This window comes from Lepidochelys kempii, chromosome 7 (genome assembly GCF_965140285.1).
Source record: "Lepidochelys kempii isolate rLepKem1 chromosome 7, rLepKem1.hap1, whole genome shotgun sequence".
Classification (NCBI taxonomy): domain Eukaryota; kingdom Metazoa; phylum Chordata; order Testudines; family Cheloniidae; genus Lepidochelys; species Lepidochelys kempii.
The window spans coordinates 30,538,982-30,564,729 of NC_136386.1; the positions used below are offsets into that span (position 1 = coordinate 30,538,982).

Below are 25,748 nucleotides of genomic sequence, written 5' to 3' on the forward strand. Positions count from 1 at the left end.
TGTTAGTTGGGAGCCTAGGGTTTTGCCTCATGTTTGCCTCCATGTTAACAGGGAGGTGATTTCACTTCTGTATACGGTACTGGGGAGACTGATACTGGACTACTGCATCCAGCTCTGGTGTCAACATTTTAGCAAGGATTTTGAAAAATGGGAGAGGGTGCAGAGAAGAGCCATAAAAATGATCCAAGGGCTGGAAAAAATGCCTTACAGTGAGAGACATCATAGAGTTTAAGGCTAGAGGGGACCATTATATCATCTAGCCTGACCTCCTGTATATCACAGACACCTACATTTCACTCAGCTACCCCTGTTTTGAGCCCAGTGACTTAAGAAGTTCAATCTGTTCAACTTAATAAAAGAAGATCAAGAGGGGACTTGATCCCAGTACATAAGAACCACTGCAGGAAGAAAATAAAAGGCTTTTCAATCTAGTGAAGAAAGGCTGAACAAGAACTACTGGCTAGAAGGTAAAGCCAGACAAATACAAAATTAAGTAGAAAACACAATTTTTTAAAAACGAAGGCTATCAACCACAGGAACACGCTCCCAAGGGAAGTGGTGGATTCCACATCTCTTGATGTCTGCGAATCCAGACTGGCTGCCTTTCTGGAAGATGCTTTAGTCAAACACATGTTATTGCACTCAATATAGGGGTAAATGGGTGACAGTCTCCAGCCAGTGATATAAACGGAGAGCAGAGTGGATGATCCAATGGTGCCTTCTGGCCTTATAAATCTATGACCCTTTTTTCCTAGTGAAGACAAGGCTTTAGTTAAGTTAGCTGGTTGTGTTCTAGCACAGGCATTAAAACTAAACCTGATGGCGTTCTCCTGCATGTGCACCTGCATCTCTTATGCCCAAGGTTAAGAACAAACATGGGCAGCCTTGGGAAAACACGTGGCATGCATCCATACTAGTCCTAGTAACTCCCTAGTCCTTACCTTGGCCTGCTAACACACATGAAAACTACAAACCGTGTTAGTTAACAAGTAAGAACATACCTCTTTGCCTAGTGAACAGTCTGCAAAGTATCCAGAGAGTTCTCACAATTCACCTTGCGGGAGGTTAGAGAAAAATGTAAACCAGAATGTTTGCTTTGGCGTTCTTGAGATTGATAATCTAACCACGCGAATCATGTGAAACAAGTGGGTGGGGGAAACAAGATTGTCTTGAGCTGCCAGGGACTTGTGCAAAATCCAAAGAATTCAAAGCATTTGTAAGTAGTCCCTCCCTCCATGCATGCAAAAGTATTGTTGTCCTTTGTGGGAGGAGATGCACTTGGGGGGCGGGGGGGAAATACCTACAGACTACATTTTTGAAGTGCACAGTCAGAAACATGACAATTCGATGGGCAAATGTTTCTTTCGCAGCCACACTTAGTGTTTCTTCAAGTCCTATCTTCTGTCTGTGATCATGAAATCCAAGGCCAAAATTTTCACAGATTTTTTAAGGCCAGAAGGGCTCATCCTGAATCCCAATCATCTACTCTGACCTCCTACATAGCACGTGCCAGGGAAGCTCATCCAGTAACTGCATCAAGCTCCTAAACTTCTGTTTGAGTTAAGAGTGTGAGTTCCTTGGGAAAGGGACTGCCTTTTTGTTCTGTGTTTGTACAGTGTGTACAATGGGGTTCCCTGTTCCAGGACTGAGGCTCCCAGGTGCTACTCCAATAATAAATATTAATAATAATCTTATGGAAAGATATGCAGTCTTGATTTACAGACACCAAGCGACACCCCATCCCTAGGTCAGTTTTCCAAAGGTTAACAACCCTCCCAGTTAAAAACACGTGGCTAATTTATCATGTGCATTTGTCCAGCTTCAGCTTCTAACCATTCAATCTTGTTCTGCTTTTTTCCCCTCACAACTAAAAAGCCCTCTACTGTCACAAGCCTTCTCCCTACACATGTCCTTCTAGACCATGGGGAAGTCACCTCTTAGCCTTCGCTTGGATAAAATAAATAGATTGAGCTTCTTAAGTCTCTCGCTATAAAAGTAGAGCACAAATCATTTTGTAGCACATTTTCCAAAGCTGACTAGTGTGACGGAATTTTCTGTAATATTTTGTATTAACGCTGTGTGCACCTCAGTTTCCCCTATATGCTGCATTATTTGCATACCCCTGGGAAAACTAATAGAGGGTGCACCAGAGGGGGCGGAAACAGGCTGTTGACTCTCGGGCAGGGTACCACACAGGTGTGGCTGACGCCTAGCTGCCTTGAGTTTGGGGCCCATCTCATTGGAGAGGCCATGAAGACAACAGCAAAGCCAACCCCCCAACACATTTGTTACCTAGCAACTAATATGACCATAGATGTTCCACCCTCCGCAGGAAGCCAGCTGGGTTTGATCAGCTGGACAATAAAGGACTGATTGGGGGAGGCAGGTGGGACTGGCCTGGTATCCTGGACAAATGGGGCCAGAGTGGGAGCCAAGAGGGGGATATATTGCTTAGCTAGGGCTCTGGGCTAACTCAGATGGACCATGCTGTAACTTCCTTCTCTCTATGCTAACCAAGGATTCTCTATGCTGCGCTCCAGATGAAGGAATAAACCCTTCTGTTTTGGCAACACTGTGGGAATGTCACTGCAGATGCTGGTGGAGGTGCATTGCTCCCTCAGATTGTACAAGTCTCCCTCCGGGTTCTGCCTCAGTGGGACTCCCTGAACAGAGCTCACAGTGGGAAGCAGGAGTACTGAATGAAGACTGATACCCCGAGGGGGTCTGGCTCACTGAAGGGGTCCCCCCAGAGGCTGTTCTAAAGCTGGGGTCATAGCAGCGAGCCTGTGGATCCATAACAACTAGTAATTTAGGGCCCGAGTTGAGACCCTTCAGAAAGTGCTAACTGCAACTGCCTGCTGTGTCGTTTCTCAAACCATAAGACAAGTAATTTTTTTTTAAACCTCATGATTTTTAGGGCAATCATGGTTTTTGGTGCCCGACTCATGATTTGTTCAATCTTTGGAGTTGGCAGTACTGAGGTCTTGGGGCTTTTCTAGATGGGAAAATTGACTGGAACAGCTATAGACCTTTAAATTCACACTCTACCACCCTATCTTCCGAAATAACCTCCCCATGTAGCCCTTGTACTTGGACCGTAAGCTCTCTGGGGCCAGGACTGTATTGTGTGTCCACACAGTGCCTAGCACAGTGGGACCTTGAGCCATGATTGGGGTTCCTAGGCGCTACCCCAATACAGATACATGATAAATCATTCTGGGTAGCTGAGCATTGTGGGATAGGTACCCAGAAGTCACCGCATTTCAGGATTGCACGGAAATATGGCAAAACTTAGGTTGATTCACTCTTCGGTACTTACACAGCCCTCGTTACAATAGCAGCTGAACACCTGGCAATCTTTACAGTATTTACCCTCCTACTGCCACCACTGTAAGGTACGATTATCCATTATTTTACAGACAGGGATCTGAGGCACAGAGAGGTTAAAGCCCAGATCCTCAAAGCTCTTTAGGCACCTAAATCTATCTGAGGAGCTCGATCTAAGTGACACGCGCAAGGCGGCACAGGAAGCCTGTAGCAAAGTGGGGGCTTCAACCCAGGTCTCCCAACTGTGGGCTAGTATGCTAACCACTGGGCCACCCTTCCTCCATTCAGCTGGGCCGGTGCAGTTGAACCAAACTGTTTTATGCTCCAAAATGGGTCAACTCTCCGGATCAGAGAAGGCTTAAAAAGGGAGATCGCAGCAGCAGGAAAAACCAGTGAGGTTCGGTTTCTAAAGAGAGTTTGCAATGCTAGCAGGGCTTGACTTGCAAAGAGACAGCATAGCAGCAGAAACCCTGCAGCACTGAGTCTCACAGCCCAGGTCGGCTGACTCGGGCTTGGGCTTCAGGGCTAGAAAAGTGCAGAGCCAGTAGCAGCCATGCTGTGGGCCTATTATCACAGCGTGAATGTACCCTGAGAGAGATGATAAATACACAACCCTGTGCTACCAGGATTTGCAAAAGACCTTCCGTGGCCCAGAGGGAAGGCCCTGCCTGGGACCTGAGGGACTCTGGAACTGCCAGGGTCCCCACATGGAAGATGGGTGACACCTACTAAGCCAGGCCTGCATATAAAACTTTATTTTTTTCCAGTTCTGTTTTCTCCAGAAGGCTTTGCTTCTGAACAAACAGTGCTTTGCTTTGGGAAGGCTGGCTGGTCAGCCCTGTCACTGCCCCTGGGAGAACGGGACTGCAGGTGCTCAGACCTGCCGAGGTAACCACAGTGTGTTGCAATAGTCTGAGGTCCCCGGTTTGGAGGGATAGGATCTCACCCTAAGAAAGGTGACAGCTAGAGGCCTGAGGCCTAAGTGTGGTGCCTTCAAGGTGCACAGAGGAGCAGTTACCTCAGGAACTGTGACTCCTCCACTAGCCATTAACTAGGCTGCCAGACTATATCCCTCATCCCAACCAAACCGTTACAGGCACCCTGGTAGGGCCTACTGGGGAAAAAAATCTGTTAAAAAGTGTCAGATCTATTCAAACGCTGCAGCAAAGCTAAGACAGCTGCAGAAAGAGTCCCTATTAAGTCATCAAGACTCACTGAAGAGAATCTGGCGTATTAAGTAGATTTGCTCCAGTGGAAAGCCAGGCTGCTTTGAATACTCCTTTTAAGCAGGGGAAAAGAAACATCTAGTCTTGACCTTTGCTGATTAGAGCTCAGCTAATCATACAGGGCTCCTATTAAATTCCAGCTGCCAGCTCCACGCACGGACAATACAGGCCACATAGCAGCAAAAACGGGCAAGTGATTTTCAAAAATTAAATCCAGCAGAAATGGAAGGAGGTCTACAGCAGGGTAATGACCATCATTAAAAGCAGGAAATTCGAATATGAGGAGAGACTGCAAGAGATTAGGGTTTGATGTGAGAGCAGGATACGAGAGAGGTGTATAAAATAATGAATAGAGTATCTATCTAATGAACTTAGACAGTCCTCACTGAGTGCCTCATATCTTCTAATGGCGTTAGCCTCACAACACCCCTGTGAGGATAAGGAAACACTACTGGAAGGTTGCACATTTCATAGCAGGTGTTGGCCAAGTTTACTGCTCCTTGCATCCCTCCATCCTCACCTACAGCTCCCTGGGTGACACCCTCCCTTTTGTCCCCCCAGTATATGTCCTGCCCCACACCAGGAGTTCTGTGTCTTGCCCCATTCCCTTACATACGCAGTCTCCTCCAAGGGCTCTGAGTGCCCTTCAATCCTCCATACCTGGGTGCCCTATTTCCCACCCCATGTCAGAGGCTTTGCACCCTCCACCCCCATCAGCTTGATGGAATTTCTGTCTGCCAAATGGGGAAACTGAGCACAAAAAGACTAAGAGACTTGCCCAGACAGTCACACAGGCAGGCCTTTGGCAGAGCATGGAACTGTACCCAGGTCTCCCCAAGTCATAGGCTAGTGCACTAACCATTGGACCATTCTTCCTGTCCTGGAAGGGATTGTCTTTCAATGTGCCAGAACTCAGGGAAAACCAATTAAATTGGAAGAGATAACAACTAAAAACAGACCAAAAAACCCCACTTATGATTTTAGCCTGTGGAAGTCTCTGAGATTTATTGGCCTCAGCAACCAATTAACAGGATCCAGAAGCACATTACACAATGATGTGACTATCAAGCCACATGGCAATAAGAGGGAGAAGTTCTGCACACCCTCACCTGGAATACCGGGTTTAGCTGTGGTTTTACCACCATCTCAAAAAGCAATATTGCCATCTTAGAACTGAACACTTCAAAGGCAATTAAAGATCCCATCCAGATGTGGAAGATGCCCACTTTATTTGGGAGCTGTTTCATGAGAGGGGTGGTCCAGCGTGTCACCCCTCCTCGCTGGCTTCCCCTTCTCTTTTGTTACAAAACATAAGCTACTTGTCTTCCCTTTCAAGGCCCTTCACAGCCATTCCTCACCTACCCATCATCTCTCATTCATGATCATGCTGTCGATGACCACATGCCATCAGCCCATGGTGCCAGCCTTCATTGCCCACTTGTTACTTTTGCTACAAACCCATTCAGGTATTTTCCAGTGCTGCCCCTCTTGCTTTAGAGTGTCACTTGATGATTACCTGTTCTGTTCATTTCCTCTGGGGAATCTGACATTGGCCACTGTCAGAAGACAAAATACTGGGCTAGATGGACCTTTGGTCTGACCCAGTATGGCCGTTCTTATGAGGAGCTCCCTGTAAACTCCCACAAAGCCACCTCGTTAACCTCCTAAAAAACTCTCCTTTGCCATGATGTCTACAACACACTCAACAATGGTTAGGCCAGTGGGGCACTGAGACCACTGCCTACCATGCTGATTCTTTAGACTCCCCCGTCTGTCCGTCTCCATCTGTTGTCTCTTGACTTGTACTTAGATTGGAAGCTCTTTGGGGCAGGGACCGTCTTTGCTCTGTGGTTGTACTGCACCTGCACAGTGGGGTCCTGGTCTATGACTAGGGCTGCTAGGTGCTATGGTAATACAAATAATAATAAATGCCAATGAACACGGGAGAGACCAGAGCACAACTGGGTAAGCTAATCAAAGCAAGTGCCCTTTATTTAAGGAAACAGGATCCCCTAGCTCCCAGGGCTGTTACCCTCGCTGCAGATGGTTAGTCTGTTCCCACATGGACTGGTGACCTGTGTGCACTCAACAGCTCTGGGGTCATCTGAAGTTCTATTTAAATGCCACTGGCAGATGCTCAAGAGTGACTGAAGCTGGCAGCAATTGCACAGATCCAAACACTATGGAGAAAATCCCAGGTATTAAAGGGCTCTTTTATCTAGCAGAGAGGGAGGACAAGGACCAATGGTTGGAAGTTAAAAGCCAGACACATTCAAACGAGAGACAAAGCACACAGTTTTAACAGAGCAGGGGATTAAACAATGGAAAAATCTCCAAAGGGAAGTGGTGGATTCTTCCTCTTTTGAGGTCTTCAAGTTCAAACTAGATGTCTTTCTGGAAGATAGTTAGTCAAACATAAGCGACTGGGCACAATACAGGATAAACTAGGTGAAATTCTCTGGCCTGTGCTATACAGATAGGTTATTATTATTTATTATTTGTATTACTGTTGTGCCTAGGAGTCCTAGTCATGGACAGGACCCCATTGTGCTAGGTGCTGCACACACACAGAGCAAAAATATGATCTAATGGTCCCTTCTGGCCTTAAAGTCTATGAAGGGGCAGAAAAAAGTCTAGATGACCTAAATGGACAGAGAGAGAGAGACCTCCCTCTGATTTGTATCTTTCTACAGCTCTTGTATCTTTAGGCTCTGTGCAACAAAGCATATGTGAGTTTTGTCATAGATGCAGTTGGATTTCAAATAACTGTGTTTACTAACTAGGCCTTTGTCATAACCATACAGCTAAGGGTAGCCTAGAATTCCTCCTTACCTGTAAGGGGTTAAGCAGCTCAAATAACCTGGTTGGCACCTGACCAAAAGGACCAATGGGGAAAGAAGATACTTTCAAATCTTGGGCGGGGGTAGGAGGGGAGAAGGCTTTGTTTTTGTGTGTTCTCTTGGGAAGCAGAGAAGCATCAGGTCAGAAAACTCTTCCTCCTATAAACCATCCTAAAAGTCTCTCATATTACAAAAATTGTAAGTAAAAGCCAGGCAAGGCGTGTTAGAGTATCTTTTGTTTTGCTTGTGAATTTTTCCTTTACTGGAGGGAGGTTTATTCCTGTATTTTGTAACTTTGAAACTAAGCCTAGAGGAAGTTCTGTTGTGTTTTTGAATCTTTTATTACCCTGTAAAGTTACTTTCCATCCTGATTTTACAGAGGTGATTTTTAAATAAAATCCTTCTTTTAAGAACCTGACTGATTTCTCCATTGTCCTAAGACCCAGGGGTTTGAGTCTGTGATCCCTTTGTAACCAGTTGGTTAGGATATTATTCTCAAGCCTCCCCAGGAAAGGGTGTTGTAAGGGCTTGGGGGGATATTTTGGAGGAATAGGAACTCCAAGGGGTCCTTTCCCTGATTCTTTGTTAAATCACTTGGTGGTGGCAGCGTACCCTCCAAGGGCAAAGAATTTGTGCCTTGGGGAAGTTTTAACCTAAGCTGGTAGAAATAAGCTTAGGGGGTCTTTCATGTGGGTCCCCACATTTGTGCCCTAGAGTTCAGAGTAGGGAGGAAACTTTGACAGCCTTGTACGTTTGTATATAGCTACCTTTATACACAGCTGCTGCTTTAGGTTCTGGTGGCTTCTACAACAGAGGACAGGGAGGCCAACTAAAGGCTGAACTATTTAAAGGATGTTACTCAAATCCTATACACAACCCCGTACTTTTCTAACCACTCCCCGGGAGGATGATCTGTCTTTGAGAAGTGCCCATGGGACACTGTATCTGCACAATTTTTTTTTATAAAACCCAATTCTGCCCGCACGCAATCTATTAAAGATCAAGCTCTAACTTGAGCCATGTAGGTCATGTGACTACAAAAGCAATCTGTTTAGCAAAAAAATAAAATAAAAAAGAGTCCAAACAATCATCATGTGTTCCCTTTCAAAATTGAACCAGCCACAGGAGTTGAGACTCTGGCAACTTGGCAAGCTGTCAGCTGGCACGACCCATGAGAACTAACACAGCACCTCCCTCTCTAACCTTGCATAAAACCCCGCTCAAACCAAGCACTGTGGGGTTCTGCTACAGTGTTTTGCTATCAGTGAAATCTACAACCTCATACCTAGTAGAGGCATCACTACATGGGGTGGAAGGTTTTTAGTTTTGAAAGCATCTTTATTTTGGGCGGGGCGGGGGGAAGATGGACAGAGGTTTTACTACAAAATGAGTTTTAGGTTAAAGTTGTATTTTTTTAATTAGCACCATGGTAGCAGCTAGAGACCTGACTGAGATCAGGGCCCGCCACTGTGGTAGATTCTGTGCAGTCCCTGACTCAGATGCTGGGGAGGGGATGGGTATTCCACTGAGCACTGCTGGACACAGCAAGAGTGAGTCATTGTGTACAAAGATGCACCAGTTTAAGTCAATTTAGTTAACCCTCTACAGGACCCATGCAGACACTTCAAATCGATTTAGACTTGGCTTGTATTGATTTAGCTTAATTTAGTAAGGAAACAATTTTTGCTAAACATCTACATAAATCAGGTTTAAATCAAACTATGAGTTTTCTATTTGTTTACCTGCATAGGTTTTTAAACCAATATGTATTAAACCAAAGTAACTTTATATGATCAGGCTCCTATCTGTGTCCAAGAGAATTAAAGGCTAAGATCCAAGGCAACATGTTTCCCATAGAGATAGGGAAATAGTAATGTCGTTGGACAAGGCACCAGGCAGACCTCATCTGGAATACTGTGTGCAGTTCTGGTAACCAAAGATGAACCCACATTGACTGAGGTGCAGAACAGGGCTCCTAGGCTGATTGGGGAACAGGGTGACCAGACAGCAAGTGGGAAAAATCGAGACTGGGTGGGGGGTAATAGGCGCCTATATAAGAAAAAGACCCCAAAATCGGGACTGTCCCTATAAAATCGAGACATCTGGTCACCCTATCAGGGAATGGTGCTCCCATCTTCTGAGAGGAGACTGAAGGAGCTCGGCTGTTTAGCCTGAGCAGACAAAGGCTGACGGGGTGGTGGAGATCTGGTTGCTCTCTCTAAGTATATTGGAGGGTTAACCCCAGGGTGGGAGAAGAGCCACAGAAGCAAAAGGACAATGCTGGCATGAGAACCATTGGGGATAAACTGTCCAGGAATCAATTAAGACTGAAAATGAGAAGAAGGTTTCTAGCTATCGGGAGAGGGAGGTTCTGGAACAGCCTCTCAGGAGGATGAGTGGGGGGCAAAACAACCCAGCTAGCTATCAGTAAGGGTAATTAATCAGCAGAATAACAGACCAAGGGTTGTGGTGGATTCTCCATCACTGGAGATTTTTAATCAAAATGGGATTTTTTAAACAGATCTGCTCTAGTTCAATCAGGAATCAAGTCAGGGCAGTCCCAATGGCCTGTGAAATATTTTAGGTCAGACTAGATCAGTGGTTCTCAGCCTATTTACCATTGTGGGCCGCATTCAATATTACCTGCCTGGCCCTGAGGATGTCACATGAGCCGCAGCTCTGTGCTGATTGGGCTGCAAGCGGCCCGTGGGCCATAGGTAGAGAACCACTAGACTAGATGATCACAGTAGGCCCATCTGACCTGAGCATCTATTAATCCAGGTTTAAGATTAATTTATGAATGGCATGATACAATGGGGTTGCTTGCAATAGCAGGGAACTGGACTCAACGACCCAGAAGGTTGCTTCCAGTCCTGTGTTCCTATCTTGTTTACACACACACACAAGTTGTCCCCCTTTAACTCTGCTGGTGCACAACCCTGTTAGCGTGGATGCAGTTATATTGCTATAGAAGTGCTTGTATGGTATAGCTATGCCTACATGGGACACAGAACAAGCTATATCAATGCCTGGCACCTTTATACTGGTTACTAAAGGCTCTTTAGCCTGGAAGAGGAAGGCAGAAAAGACAGTTCCCTTTTTTCGTAACTGGTGTTCTTCGAGATGTGTTGCTCATGTCCACCACTCCACGTTAGGTGTGTGCGCTCGCCACATGTACCAGAAGTTCTTCCCTCAGAGGTATCCACAGGGGACCAACTCTGGCACCCTCTGGAGTGGCACGTGTATGCCGTGGTTAAGGGGTGCTGCTGGCTCCCCCCACCCTCAGTTCCTTCTTGCCGGAAACTCTGACCATGGGGAAGGAGGGCGGGTCATAGAACGGACATGAGCAACACAGCTCGAAGAACACCAGTTATGAAAAAAGGGGACTGTCTTTTCTTGGAGTGCTTGCTCATGTCCATTCCATTGTAGGTGACTCCCAAGCAGTAACACTGGAGGCGGGTAGGAGTTCATGGACGTGTCAGTTGCAACATAGGTCTGCCAAATCCAGCATCATCTCTTGCTTGCTGAGTGATGCGTAGTGAACGTGTGTACCAAAGACCACATCACAGCCCTGCAGATGCCCTGGATAGGGACATGCCCAAGGAAGGCTGCCAAGGACGCTTGAGCACTTCACTATAGGCAGCAGCTCGGCCTGCGCCAGCTCATAGCAGGTCTGGACGCACGTGGTGATCCAATTCGAGATCCTCTGCAAGGACACCGGGAGACCCTTCATCCTGTCTGCTGTCATGATAAATAGCTGGGTTGACTTGCAGAAGGGCTTGGTGCACTCCAGGTAGAATGCTAGGGCATGCCGGACATCTCCTCATTGGTTGAGCACAGCTTCGGACAGAACACCAGGAGGAAGATATCCAGGTTGACATGAAAAGGGGACAACACCTTAGGCAGGAAAGCCAGATGAGGTCACAGCTGGACCTTGTCCTTTTAGAATACCGTATATGGAGGCTCTGAAGTGAGGGCCTTAAATCTCGGACTTGTGCCTCGCCGAGGTAACGGCTACAAGGAAAGCAACTTTCCACGACAGATGGGAAATGGAACAACAAGCCATAGGCTCAAAGGGCAGGCCCATGAGCCTAGAGAGAACCAGGTTGAGGTCCCATTGTGGAACCGGGTCCTGGACCGGCAGGAAGAGCCTTTCAAGGCCTTTTAGGAACTGGACAGACATCTCATGCGAGAACATCAATTTGCCCTGGACACGCGGGTGGAAGGCCGATATGGCTGCCAAGTGTACCCTGATGGAAGAAAGTGCGAGACCGTGGTGATTTAGATGGAGCAGGTAATCCAGGATGGACTGCAGAGACAACCATGTCGGGGAGATGCTACACTGACACCCAGCAGGAGAAATGCTTCCACTTTTCCAGGTAAGTCACTCCAATGACACTTTCTGTTCTGTCTGGTGGCAAACAGGTCAACTCGAGGAGCCCCCCATTTCTGGAAGAGCACCTGGACAACCTCCGAGTGGAGCGACCACTCATGGGGAGAGAAAAAGGACCTGCTGAGGCGATCAGCCAGCATGTTCCAGATGCCGGGGAGATGCAAAGCTTCCAGGTGGATCCCATGCTGGATGCAAAAGTCCCACAGGCAAAGTGCTTCCTGAAAGAGCACCGACGAGCATGCTCTCCCTTGCCTGTTGACATAGAACATCGAGGCCATGTTGTCCGTCAACACCTGCACTACTCAACTGGACAACTGCGGCAGGAAGACACCACATGCTAGGCAGATGGCTCTGAGCTCCCTGACATTTATATGTAATGCCAGCTCCTCTGGAAACCACGTTGCCTGGGTCCACAGCACACCGAGATCTGTTCCCTAACCGAGGTCTGAGGCATCCGATATCAGGGAGACCATGGGCCATGGACTCTCAAATGGCACTCCTTCCAGCACCACCCTTGGGTCGGTTCACCACTGCAGACAGTAAGTACCTTCGGCGGGATCGTGATGACCTTGTCCAGGTGATCCTCAGGAACAGACTGTCATAATCCACAATTTAAGAGGCTGCATTCTGAGTCTTGCATGGCGAACGACGTAAGTGCACGCTACCATGTGCCCCAATAGCCTGAGGCACACCCGGGACGTGGTGTGCAGAGATGCTGGCAATGAGATCCAACATTGTCCTGAATCTGTTCTGCAACAGAAAAGCCCTGGCCCAAGCAGAATCGAATACTTCGATAATCCCGGTCCAAAGGATAGAGTTAAACAAGCAAAAAAATCAATGTTAATCAACAGGCCAAGGGCTCGGCATGCGGCTTGCAGCACGGTGACACTGAGCTGGACCTAAGTCCTGGAGCGACCCTTGATGAGCCAGTCGTTGAGGTACGGGTCAATCTGGATACCCCAACGTCTGAGGTAAGCTGCCGTCACCAACATGCACTAGATGAACACCCTCGGGGCTGTTGCAAGGCTGAAAGGGAGCACTACAAATTGGTAGTGAGCGATCCTCACCATGAAGCACAGAAAACATCTGTGCCTGTGGAATATTGATATATGAAAGTAAGCATCCTTTAAAATCGAGGGCAGCGTATCAGTCCCCCAGATGGAGGGAAGGGTTGATGGAGGCCAGGGAGACCATGCAAAACTTCAACTTCTTGAGACATCTGTTGAGGCCTCGCAGGTCTAAGATGGGCTGCAGACCCCCCTTGGCCTTTGGGATTAAAAAATAGAGGAAGTAAAACCCTTTGCCCCTTAAATGCAGCAGGACTTCTTCCACAGCTCCCACCTGCAGAAGGCCCGGCACCTCCTGTGCTAGCAGATGCTCATGAGAAGGGTCCCTGAAGAGGGACGGTGACGGGGAGGTGGGAGACAGAAATAAACTGGGAGGGTATCTCCCCCTGCTACTGTGCTGAGGAACCACCGGTCCAATGTTATAGAGGCCCAGGCAGGGAGGAAGGGGCACAGGCGGTTGGAAAATAAACAGGGGAGCAGAATGCAGGATCCAGGCTGGAAGATCACCCTCGAGTGCACCCTCAAAACGCCTACTTACCACTCTGTTGGCTACAGGTGGAGCTTGAATGAGAAGAGGATGCTGGCTGGTGGCCTTGCTGGTGCTTTTAGGCCTTGCCCTTCTTACAGTGAGGCTCCGACCGAGGTTGACTTCCAAACCTCTGGGTCTGTTGTGGCTTGAATCGTTTCCTTGCCGGCCCTGGGGTATACAGGCTCAGAGTACGCAGGGTTGCCTTGGAGTCTTTCAGGCCATGCAGTTTTGTGTCTTTGCTCAGAGAACAGCACCAGGCCATCAAACGGAAGGTCTTGGATGGACTGCTGAACCTCCATTGTAAAGCCCTACAACCGTAACCAGAACGCCCGCCTCATGGAGATGGCCAAGGCCATGGTTCGGGCTGTAGAGTCTGCTGCATCTGAGGCTGCATGGAGGGCTTCCCTTGCCACCGCTTTGTCTTCCTCAGAAATAGCCAGGAATTCCTTCCTGGGTTCCTCGGGCAGCGAGTCCAAGAACTTGGCCAGGGACTGCCAAAAGTTAAAATCATAGCAGCCAAGTAAGACCTGGTGGTTGATCACTCGCAGTTGGAGTCTGGTAGGTGAATAAACTTTTCTTCCAAAGAGATCAAGCCTCTTTGTTTTTGGGTTTCACACCTGGTTGGTCCTGTCTGTCATGCTCATGGACTGCAGACACAACCAGAGAGCTTGGGGCAGGATGTGTGTACAAATAGCCGTCCCCCTTACCAGGGACGCAGTATTTACGCACTGCCCGCTTGGAAATGGGGGGCAGTGACAAAGGCATCTGCCACAGAGTATTAGTCATTTTTGCCACTCCGTCATGCACGTGCAATGCCACCCTGGCAGGGGCCACTGAACTTAGCACGTCAAAGAGGGAGTCTGAGGGCTCCACCAACTCCTTGGCTTAAAGCCCCAGGTTTGAGGTGACCCTCTTTAAGAGCTCTTGATGAGCCTTGGTATCATCCTGAGGGACTGGGGGAGAGAGTCCCGCAATCGCCTCCTCAGGCGAGGATGAAGAGACAGTGGCCTTGCCACCACCTCCGTCGCCTCCTGCATGGGCACCTCTGCCGCAGCCGGGTGACTCTGAGGGGTCTGCTTTAGGGTCACATCTGTGTCAGGGGGTGGGTGGAGACAGTCGCTGACCGCTTGTCCGATGCCCGAAACCGACCTATGCTCCCGTGAGGGCTGTGAAACCCCCCCAGGGATTCCAGAAGTCCCAGGGGGCAGGCCACTGGCCCTGAGTCCATGCTGCACTGGGAGGCGCTGTGGAGAATGCCAGCGCCTCTGATAGGCATAGATTTTCTGCAACAGTCACAGGGTGGCCCTGACCCACTTGTAGGGACTCCTCTTCGCTGTTGAAGCCCAAGGAGGAAGGTCCGCGTCCAGGGGACCAGGATGGTGCCAAGGCCGTCTGTCTACCCTGGGCCCATCGGTGCCAACTCTGGAACTCCGCTGAGGATTTGCACCAGGGCAGTGACCCTCGGCGCCGTGATCCTGCCACCTGGTGCTGGCATTCAGCAGATCATCAACGATAACCCGGCAATCTACACCTGACGCTTAGCGAGTGGTCCATTGAGCAGGAACGGGAGAGAGTAGGCCACTGTACCGGGGATCATCGGCGCACCCGCAGTGAACCATACCTGCGATCCAGTGACTGGTAACAGAGTTCCCTGGACCGGTGGGTCGAACCGCTGGAGCAGTGCCACACACTGGGGGTGCGGCTCGGACGTTCCCGGCACCAGGGCAGTGGGACCCCTGCGGGTCTGCACCATTCCACTGGCGATCGTCTCCTCAAGCCCCAGGAGTGCTGCTCGGAGCCCGGGGACCAGCGCCAGGGACTCTGATGGGTGGGCCACCCCGTGTCTGGGGCATGGTGGCTCTGCACAGGCGAGTGCTGGCAGGGCACTCCCTGTGGTGAGGAGCAGTGCCACACTGATGGGCACCGTTGGAAGGGTCCCAAGGCAGGTTTTCCCCTGGAGCGGGGTACCTCCGTGGCTGGTGTGGTCAGCACCGGTAGGGACAAAATGTCCTTTGTGGCCTGAAAGGCCTCCAGTGTGCACGGCATCGCCGGGTGCCGAATGCCTCTGCTGCTTCCCAAGGTAGCAGGTGAGCCCTGGAGTGGGCTAGCCCGCTCAGCGGGAGCTGCGGCCTGACCTCCATCTGAGGTGAAGAGCTGCCCTTCGCAGGTCTTTACTTTCCTCCGGCCCTCCCCTCCCAGCCTTTCTTTGCTTTCTAGCCGGTACCAGGAGGAGGATCAACACCAGTCCACAGTCAGCACTCGCGGCGCACTCCCCACCGAAGCCACGGTGCCGGGAGCGGAATCCGATCTGGACGGCTCTGGGGCCGGTGTAAGTGTGGACTCCATAAGGGGGGAGAACGTACCGCTCCTTTTTGGTCCGTGGTTTAAAACTTTTACAAGTCTGACACTTGTCACTAACGTGGGTTTCCCCCAAGCACCTCAAACAGCTACTGCGGTGGTCACTGACTGGCATAGGTTTTCTATGTGCAACAGTCACATGGTTTGAAGCACAGGGACCAGGGCATGCCCCATCAGGGACTACAAACTAACAGTAAACTACACTAAGGGAACTAAACTAAACTATGTACAACAAAGTTTGCAACGAGCAGTTGAGAGGAGAAAGCTTGCCAAGAAAAGGAGACATTCCAGCACCATCACTGGTGGTAAGAAGGAACGGCGGGGGAGGCAGCAGTGCCCCTTATACCGTGGCATATGCACACCACTCCACAGGGCACCAGAGCCGGTCTCCTATGGATACCACTGAGGGGAAAACTTCTGGCACCGGTGCATGTGGCAAACACACACACCTACAATGGAATGGACATAAGCAAGCACTCACAGAAGAACAAGAACCAACAGCTGGAAGTAAAAGCCAGAAAAACTCAAATTAGAAAGGCGGCACGGATTTAACACTGCAGGTGATTACCGTTGGAACAAACTCCCAAGGGAAGGGATGGATTCTCCATTTCATTAGGTCTTCAAATCAAGATCTGGCTGCCTTTCTGCAGCAAAGTGCTGGGCTCAGTGCAGGGGTAGCTGGGTGATAGTCTCTAGCCTGTGCTATCCTAGATGCTCTAATGGTCCCCTCTGTTCTTAAAAATCCTATGACTCTATATTGGTTTAAAAATAGATGTAAGTTGACTTAGGCTCTTTGTGCCTCATCTTCCCATCTGTAAAATGGGAATAATTCCCTCGCACATGGAGTGTTGTGAGGATAAATATAATAAAGGTTGTGAGGCACACAGTAGCGGGGGGCTCTATAAAGTAAAACTGTACTTTATACCATACTAGCCTAAACAGTTTTCAATGGCAATACCCTCTGGGTACCTCGCTCACAATGCTCAGCTCCCCAGAATCACCACCAGTAGTTTGCACTGGGATAGTAAATAGGGGTCTTAAACATGGATCACCACCCCACTTTGCTAGGTACTGCACAAACACAGAATACAAAGATAGTCCCTGTCCCACAGGGGCAAGGCCTCATGGGATCTTTGTGGAGAAAAAGCCACATGATGAGGCTGCCAAAGAGACAGTGAAATATCCTCCAGCTACATATACCTACTTGGGATTTCTGATGCCCAATTCCTGTTAATTTTAAACGGGAACTGGGTTTCCGAATTCCTCTGGCAGCTTTTGAAGAGATCAGCCCTGTGTGTGTTAAGATGGAATTCAAGGCCTGGAGCAATTGCTAATCACGGTGAGAAAGAAAGAGGAACCAAGTGCATGTAGCTTAACTAAATGATGACTAATAGGGATATAGCCACCTATTTTTGAAGCACGTTAACCCTGAAGGAAGAGAAGGATTTGGGTGCAGTGCAAGAATCAGTGGGTGAAATTCTCTGATCTATGAGATGCAATCTAGAGCAGTGTTTCCTCAGCCTTTTCATTTTGATGGCCTTATTCCAAGTCAAAACTTTACCTTCATCATAAGCATATTGATGATAATCCTGAACATACTGGGGTGTGTGTTTCAAGAGGTTTCATAGAGTTTAAGGTCAGAAGGGACCATTAAAATCTATTCTGACCTCTAGGGCACAGGCCAGTACATTTCACCCACATACACCTATATTAAGCCCAAAGACTAAAGTGAGGTTACATTCAAGTATTTCAGCCCTCAGGAGGCTAAACTGCTGTGAGCCCCAAGCAGGGAACAGGAGAGACCATCAATGCCCGAAGCCCCTGCGCTGGCAGGGAATTGCTGAGATGAGCCGTGCCCAGGGGATCCCAGCAGGCCACCTGCGCCCCATGCTGCACAGGAGGGAGAAAACCCCCAAGGTCGAGCAGTGAAGTAAGCCATCCCAGCTTAGTTTGCCGTGATTACTGCACCTACCCCCAGGGCTTTTGCTGGCATAGGAATGTTGCCCAAACCCAAAAAGCACAAGCCGATCTCCCCCGCAAGAGGCGCAGCTATGCTAGAACTCTCTTGTGCGGGCCTCCTCTAGTACTCGCTTAACAGCTGACCTTGAAGGATTGGAAACAGACCATGCCAGAACGACTACAGCTATCTCGCTCTCCTGGGGGAAAGCCCAGACCTGTTTGGAAAGGAAGGGTCGGACTGGAAGAACCAGACTGAGAGGCAGCAGATCTGGGCTTTGCTTGGAGAATATAAACTAGTTCTGTTCCTGTAACTTAAGACAGGCCTTCCCTACGTACTTCTGCCAATGGTCAAGGGAGTGGTCTGACTGAGTAGTACCAACGAAAGCCTGTAGCGTAGAATAAGGTAAAGTGTGAGCTTAAACCACAACAGCTATTCCAAAATAGCCCCCGTGCGGACACTTACGCTGAACAGACGTTCCTTTTTCCTGTTTAGCTGACTCCAAATTCAAAGTGGATTACACAAGAAGGGACCTCCTAGATTATCACATCCAGTCCCTGCTATCGCAGCCAACTCCCGCTTAGGATCCTGGCAGAAACGTATCCAGCTCCATCTTCAAACTAACTGGGGTGTTTGTTCTCAACTGCTGCTATGGGGAGGCTGTTCCAGAACCTCCCTCCTCTGATGGCTAAAACCTTCCTTAACGGCCTCAGCTGATTCCTGACCAATTTAGCCGCACTGGTTCTTGTGGCGACATTGTCCTTTAGCTTCAATAGCTCTTCTCCCTCCCTGGGGTTCTCCCCTCCACGTATTTAGAGAAGGAACAACCAGATCCACTCTCAGCCTTCACCTGACCAGGCTAAACAAGCCTGGCTCTTTCAGTCTCCTCTAACAAGATCAGCTCTCCATTCCCCTGATCAGCCAAAGAACTGCTCTCTGCCCCTAGTCCGCTACACTAAACCAGAGAAAGGCACTCTTCAATCAGCAGCCCTAGCGGAAGCTATTCTGCAACAGTCAATTTCCCTGAATAGATCTAAATGCTGACGCTATGGCAGCATCGCCAACCCCCGTGATTTTATCAAGAGTCTCGCAATATCTGCCATTTTTCATAAAGCCTCAGGCTCCCGGCATCACATGATGGGGTTAGTTAGAATGTCAACTTTTTTTTTTTTTAAATGAAAAGAGAAGATACCACCCTTCACAGTTCCAAGGGAAAAACTTGAAAACGTGACACAGCTGCCCCCTAAAGACTCAGAAACCAGAGGACAAAGACCCCAACGTTTGTTAAAATCTCCTGATTTTTAAGCCAGTCTCACACTATGGTCGTGCTCAAGCGCTGATTTTTTGAACACATTGGTAGAGCCCTGCGGGGATACAAAATTTGTACCTGCATCCGATCCGCAAACATGGTCCACAGATAGCAGCAGATTTGCAGGGCTCTACACACCGGCAATATTGAGGTCCTCACTGGAGACCTGCTGAATATTCATTGCGTTGCCAGATTGCCTGTGTAAATCTGCAGTAATTTTCAAGCCCTTGACCTCTTACCAGTACAGTGTCTCAAGTCTTGGTGGCTTGATAAACAGCCCTCCCTCCCAATCACTTCCTTTACACTGCCAAGTAGCGTACACTGTTCTCCATGCTCAGTCATGCAGGCAACCCAATTAGTAACCCAAAAATGGCCAGCTATTCAAAGAAAGGAGAGTTCTAAAATGAAACAGATCTCAGCTTGTCTGGGACAGCAGATAACCTGAGCCAAACTGCTCGGGGTGCGGGGGCGGGGAACTGCTCCTTGTGTAACCAACGCAGCAACACCTGCACAGAGCCTGAGCCAATCGCTCCAGGGGGCAGCGAGGGAGCTGCCCCTTGCGTAACAGACATAGCTATCTACCTAAGGAACTTACACAGTCCTCATTACTCTAGTATCTGAGCACCTGAAAGTCTTTAATGCATTTATCCTCGCCGCCCGTGAGATAGAGCAGTGCTGTTATCCCCATTTTACAGATGGGGAAACTGAGGCATAGAGCGGCTAAGTGACTTGTCCTGGGTCACAAAGGAGGTTTGTGGTGGAGCAGGAACCTGAATCTCCCATGTCAGAAGTTAGTGCCCTAACCACTGGGCCACCCTTCCTCCCTTGGAGGACTGCCCCTTTGGACCTGAGCAGCTGCCAAGGACTTGAGTGCTGAGATCAGAGGGCTCCATGGCTTGGATCTTTGAACACAACGCAAGGGTGGCTACATCGTAGAACTGTGGGCAGCATTTATCGAGCAGTTAGAGCAAGGAACCGGGTTCTCCTCTTGGTTCTGAGCGGGGAATCTCAACCTTTCAGTGAGGGCAAGCCCCTAGGGAAGCCATTCATAAAAATAAAGGTCATTAAGATCCTTCATTCGCACACACCACAGCTGAAGGCCATGTTTCCGTGCAAGGACCTGAACTGCAGAGCAAGCACCCACTTCACCAGCCTCGCCGCAAAGTGTGCATTTCAGGGTTACTCATCAGCTACGGTTCTCGAAAGGACATGAATCAAGATGATGCCAGCGGCAAGATCAAAAACATTCTCTGCTATCGCATGTGGAATAAGATATTCCTACTGGTGTGAAAGCTAAAAGCAGTATCTCCCTGCTGGGGAGAGTGGGGGCACTGGATTAAACAAGACGGGGCAAGACAGAACAGTGTAGGAAGGTGCAGGACTCAAAATCACGTGAGTAGAGCACTGGGCAGCTTTATGGAAGAGGCCCATCTCAGATGTCCGCTGCAGCCGGTTGGACTGCCATTCTCGTTCCGATGGAAAAGCATTAAGCAAATAGGAAGGCTAGGGCAGCATTTCCTGAAGGAGATCACACTCTGGATTTCTCCACTCTCTCCGGAAGCTCTTTCCCCAGCCAGATCCCCTGGGATCCTTGGTCACCACATCTCCCGCAGCTGGGTCATAACAGAGGAGAGTGGCTGTCTTGGCAGTTAAATAAATTCATAGATTTTTAAGGCCAAAAGGGACCATTAGACAATGTAATCTAGTCTGACCTCCTATATAGCACAAGACCCAGTTACCCTGTATGGAGCCCAATATCTTGTGTTTCTCTAAAGCATCTTCCTGAAAAGCATCCAGTCTGGATTTGCAGATACCAAGAGACGGAGAATCCATCCCTTCCCTTGGGAGTTTGTTCCAATGGAAAGTCACCTGCACTGTTACAAAAAAAATACCTTATTTTTCTTTTGACTGAATCTGGCTTTGACTTTCGTCATTATTATTATTGTTGTTTTTATTACCATCGTGCCAGTCACGAACCAGGACCCCATTGTGCTAAGTGCTGTGCAAACACAGATTTATTGGTTCCTGTTCTGCCTTTCTCTGCTAGGTTATGGAGTCCTTTACTACACAGTATTTTCTCTCTGTGAAGGTACTTAAGCACCATAATCAAGTCACCCCTTGACCATCTTTTTGAGAAGCTAAATAGACTGAGCCCCCTGAGTCTCTCACCGCAAGGCATTTTTTCCAGCCCTCAAATCAGCTTTGTTGCTCTTCTATGCACCCTGCACTGAGCTCTCTTCAAGGTTCATATTGGTTTCACTTTCTCCAAATTAAATGTGCTCAGTTTACAAGATGGTTTGGATTTTTTTGAACTGCAAACTCACCCCAGGATCTGAGTCACTCACACATCCTGCCCAGGAAGAGAGAAATTGAGCAGCCCGGACTCTGCCCTCAGCGACCTCCTTCGCATTGCCTGCACACCATGCCCTTGGCAACACAGAGGGAGGGAATTTGGCTCAGCAAGCGGTTGCAGACCTGTTGAGCAAGAAGGGTGCTATTTAAACAGTTACTTTCCAAAGCAGCACCATATTTTTCATGCAGTCGGCAACAACCAAATCCAGCGCTCTTGGAAGGAGAAAATGAATTGCCTTAACAGAGTGGCTGGTGCTACCACCATGTGGAATCCCTCTTGCAATCAGAGATCAGACTTGCCTACCAGCATAATAATAATTGACATAATAATCTCTTTGCTGAGGACTGCATGCTCAGAGCTGCCTTGCTCGATTGATGCCTTGATCCTGGTTTTGTAAGTGGAGAGAGTAAGTTGAAGCCCACATCTTCCACAGAGGCTGGCAGAGCTCAAGCTCTGGTGAAACAGTGAAACAGATGTGCTTACCCTCTCCAAATAGGCCGAGATCCTCCACGAGTAACGCTTTCTACCACCTCCAGTTAGCTAGGAGACTCCATCCCATCCAGGACTCAGCTATTCCCCCCTTTGTCACTTCTCAGTTGGACTCCAGCAACGCGACATACCTGGGCATGAACCCTTCGGAGCGGAGGAAACGTCAAGTACAGAAAACTGCCACAGCACATCTCGCCACCCATTCAGGCTACCACACGCACATCAGCCCCGTCCTCCACACCTTACACTGGCCTCCTGCAGAACTTCTAACCAAGAGCAAAGTCTCAGTCTTTATCTGCAAGGCACTCCGTGGTCCAGGCCCAAGGTATTTAAAGGAGCCGCGATGAAGACCACAGTTAACAACTCTGCTCCTCTGGCACAAAGTAGCTCTCTACAAGAAGGGTAAAGCTCGCCCGTGCAGGAGCTCAGAGACAGGTCTGATGCTGTGGAATGAACTTCTCCAGGACTAAGGACCATTACAAACCTCCCCACTTTCCATTCCAACAGCCAGGAACAGTTCTTTGACTTTGCCTTCTCTAACAAACATGTATATTTAAAAAATCCAAGACGCCTCACCTACCAAAACAAGACATTCCTCTGAACCATGCTTCTCCCCCTGGGAGAAAGGAAGAGAGAACAAACACCTGACAGGGGTGTAGCTGCAGTCACTGTAGCTCTGCTGGAAGGCACTCACATACTACAGCAATAGTGGGGTATAAGAAACTGGACAGAACTGATTAGAGCTGATCAAATTGTCGCTGAATGATTGAGAAAACAGTGGCAATAAGCGTTTGCCCTTTGGAACATAGGAATCACTGGGTCAAACTGAAGGTCCACGTTGTCCAGCCTCCAGTCTCTAACAGCGGCCAGCACCACATGCGTGAGAGGAACCCCCCGCTTACAGGATAAACTGCCCAAGGAAAAAAGTTTCCTCTTTACTTCTGAAAATTAGAGATCAGCTTACGGCCTGAAGCATGAGGTTTTCTCTCATTTCAGTATTTATTGAAACAACTCTGGACATTTTTGTTATATTCAGACTAGAAATAAGGCACAGATTTTTATCACGGAGGGGGATTAATCATTGGAACAGCTGACCCAGGGATGGGGTGGATTCTCCATCACTTGGAGTCTATAGTTCAAGACTGCACATCTCACTAAAAAGATCCACTCTGGCTCAACCACCAAGCTGGGCTGGAGGCAGAAGGGGCTGGGGGGGGCATTCTCAGGCCTGTGTTACGCAGGAGCTCAGACTGGATGGCCAGAATGGTCCCTTCAAAATCCAGGAGAGCTTGAGTTTTTACACTACCAGCCATAGCACTGCACTGAAGCTAGTGGTTGCATTTAATATTGCCTTTACCCAATACAGACAAAGACCATGAGACACTCGGGTCCCTTTGTAATGTTATGTTAGGAGACAGAGCCAGTTACGTAATACAAATTACAAACAGATGCACCAATATTAACATGTGTATTGTAGTAGTATCTGGAAACCAGCTGAGCTGGGGCCCCCACTGGGTGTGCACAGTCCCCAACCAAGATCAGGGCCCCTCACCGCCCGGGTGCTGGGTGTCACGCTGACCCTGACAAAGATTGGGAGCGCTCTCCATCATGCTAGACACCACAAAGAGCCCCGCAAACTGAGATTGGGGGCTTTCCATCATCTTGGACACTGGACAGACCTCAATGGAAACTGAGGGGGAGCCCATCATGCTGGGGGCAACATAGACCCTTTGGAGTTCAGGGGAATCCTCCACTGTGCAATGTGCCACACAGATCCCCCTGGCTGAAACTGGGATGGGGGGCCCATTGTTCTGGGCAGAACCCAACACATGGTAAAAGACCATACCTGCTCCAAAGACATAAAAGATGAAGGAGAAGATGGAGGCACAGCGGTAAGGGTGCTAGTGAGAGACTTAGGAGACCTAGGTTCAATTCCCTGCTCCACCAGAGATCTTGAGCATGTCTCCTAGTCTCTCTGTGCCTCAATTTGCCCATCTGTAAAATGGGGATAACAGCTCTGCTCTACCTTACAGGGCATAATTATTAGTTAAACTGGAGAAGACGGGGATTAATATGAGAATCGAAAGATGGATAAGGAACTGGTTGAAGGGGAGACTACAACAGGTCATAATGAAAGGTGAATTGTTAGGTTAGAGGGAAGTTACGAGTGGAGTTCCTCAGGGATTGGTCTTGGGACCAATCTTAGTTCACATTTTCATGAATGACCTTGGCATAAAAAATGGACGTGCGCTAATAAAATTTGCAGATGACAAAGTTGGGAGTTGTTGCCAATACAGAGGAGGACCAGAATACCATACAAGAAGATTTGGATGACCTTGAAAATTGGAGTAATAGAAATGCAATGAATTTGAATAGTGCAAGGTCATGCACTTAGGGTAGGGGTGGGCAAACTATGGCCGGCGGGCCGGATCCAGCCAGTCAGGGCTTTGGATCCAGCCTGTGGGATTGCCACCCCCGTGGCGCCGCGGGCCCCGCACCACTCCCAGAAGCAGCCCGCACCAAGTCCCTGCAGCTCCGGGGTGGCGAGGGAGGCAAAGGTCTCCGGGCGCTGCCCTCGCCTGAAGGCACCGTACCCCACAACCCCCATTGGCCGGGAATGGGGAACCGCGGCCAGTGGGAGCTTTGGGGGAGGTACCCACGAGCGAGGGCAGCGCGCTGAGCCCTCTACCCCCCCTCCCCCAGGGGCTGCAGGAACGTGGTGCTAGCCACTTCCAGGAGCGACGCGTGGCCCGGTCAGGCAGGGAGCCTGCCTGAGCTCCGCTGCGCACTGCTGCCATCCTGGAGCCCACACCCCAAACCCCTCCTGCACCCTGCCCCCCAGTTCCCTGCCCTGAGCCCCCGCCGCACCCCTCTTGCCCCCCAACCCCCTGCCCTGAGCCCCCTGCTGCACCCCACACCTCTTCCCACACCCCAACCCCTGCCCTAGCTCTACATTCATTGTCCTGCATGCTATTTCCCCACCCAGATGTGGCCCTCGGGCCAAAAAGTTTGCCCACCCCGACTTAGGGCCTAACAACAAGAATTTTTGCTATAAGCTGGGGACGTATCAGTTGGAAGCAAGAGAGGAGGAAAAAGAGCTGAATATATTGGTCAATCAAAGCATGACTACAAGCTATCAATGTGATGCAGCTGCGAAAAAGGCTAATGCAATCCTAGGATGCGTAAGGCAAGGTATTCCCAGTCGAGATAGGGAAGTGTTAGTGCCATTATACAAGGCACTGCTGAGACCATGTTTAGGAACAATGAATTCAAACTGGGAACAGGTGCAGAGAAGGGCTACTAGGAAGATCAGAGGAATGGAGAACCTACCTTACAAGAGGAGAGGTAAGGAACTTGATTTGTTAAGTTTAACCAAATGAAGGCTGAGGGGAGATATGATTGCTCTCTATAAATACATCAGAGGGATAAACACCAGGGAGGGAGAGGAGTTATTTAAGGGCCAATGATGGCATACACAAAAAGGATATAAAAAGGCCACTGATAAGTTTGAGCTCGAAATTAGACCAGGTTTCTAACCATCAGAGGAGTAAAGTTCTGGAATAGCCTTCCAAGAGGAGCAGCAGGGGCAAAAAAATTAAACTTGTTTCAGTACTGAGCTTGATAAGTTTGTGAAGAGGATGGTACAATGAGACTGCCTACAATGGCATGTGGCTCTTGGGAGATTGCTTTAAGCAAATATCTCCAACCGCCAGAGATGGGACACTAGATGGGAAGGGCTCTGAGTTACTACAGAGAATTTTTTCCCAGGTGTCTGGCTGAAGGGTCTCAACCACATATTCAGGGCCTAACCGATCACCATATTTGGGGTCGGGAAGGAATTTTCCCCCAGGTCAGATTGGCAGAGACCCTGGGTGGTTTTCACCTTCCTCTGCAGCATGG

General features: G+C 49.0%; 1 protein-coding gene across 7 annotated transcripts in view; it reads right to left on the bottom strand.

The window, feature by feature from the left end:
• Nucleotides 1-25,748, bottom strand: part of PC (pyruvate carboxylase) — a 236,585-nt gene that overhangs the window by 202,858 nt on the left and 7,979 nt on the right. The window contains exon 2 of one of the 7 annotated variants that reach the window (XM_073351712.2): nucleotides 21,331-21,481. The exons of 4 other annotated variants lie outside the window; for them this stretch is intronic. The gene's annotated coding sequence lies outside the window, so the exon portion shown is untranslated. Of the gene's footprint in view, nucleotides 1-1,001; nucleotides 1,026-19,084; nucleotides 19,137-21,330; nucleotides 21,482-25,748 lie in introns of those variants that run through there. 2 more of the 7 variants (XM_073351713.2, XM_073351714.2) reach the window with 2 other exon arrangements.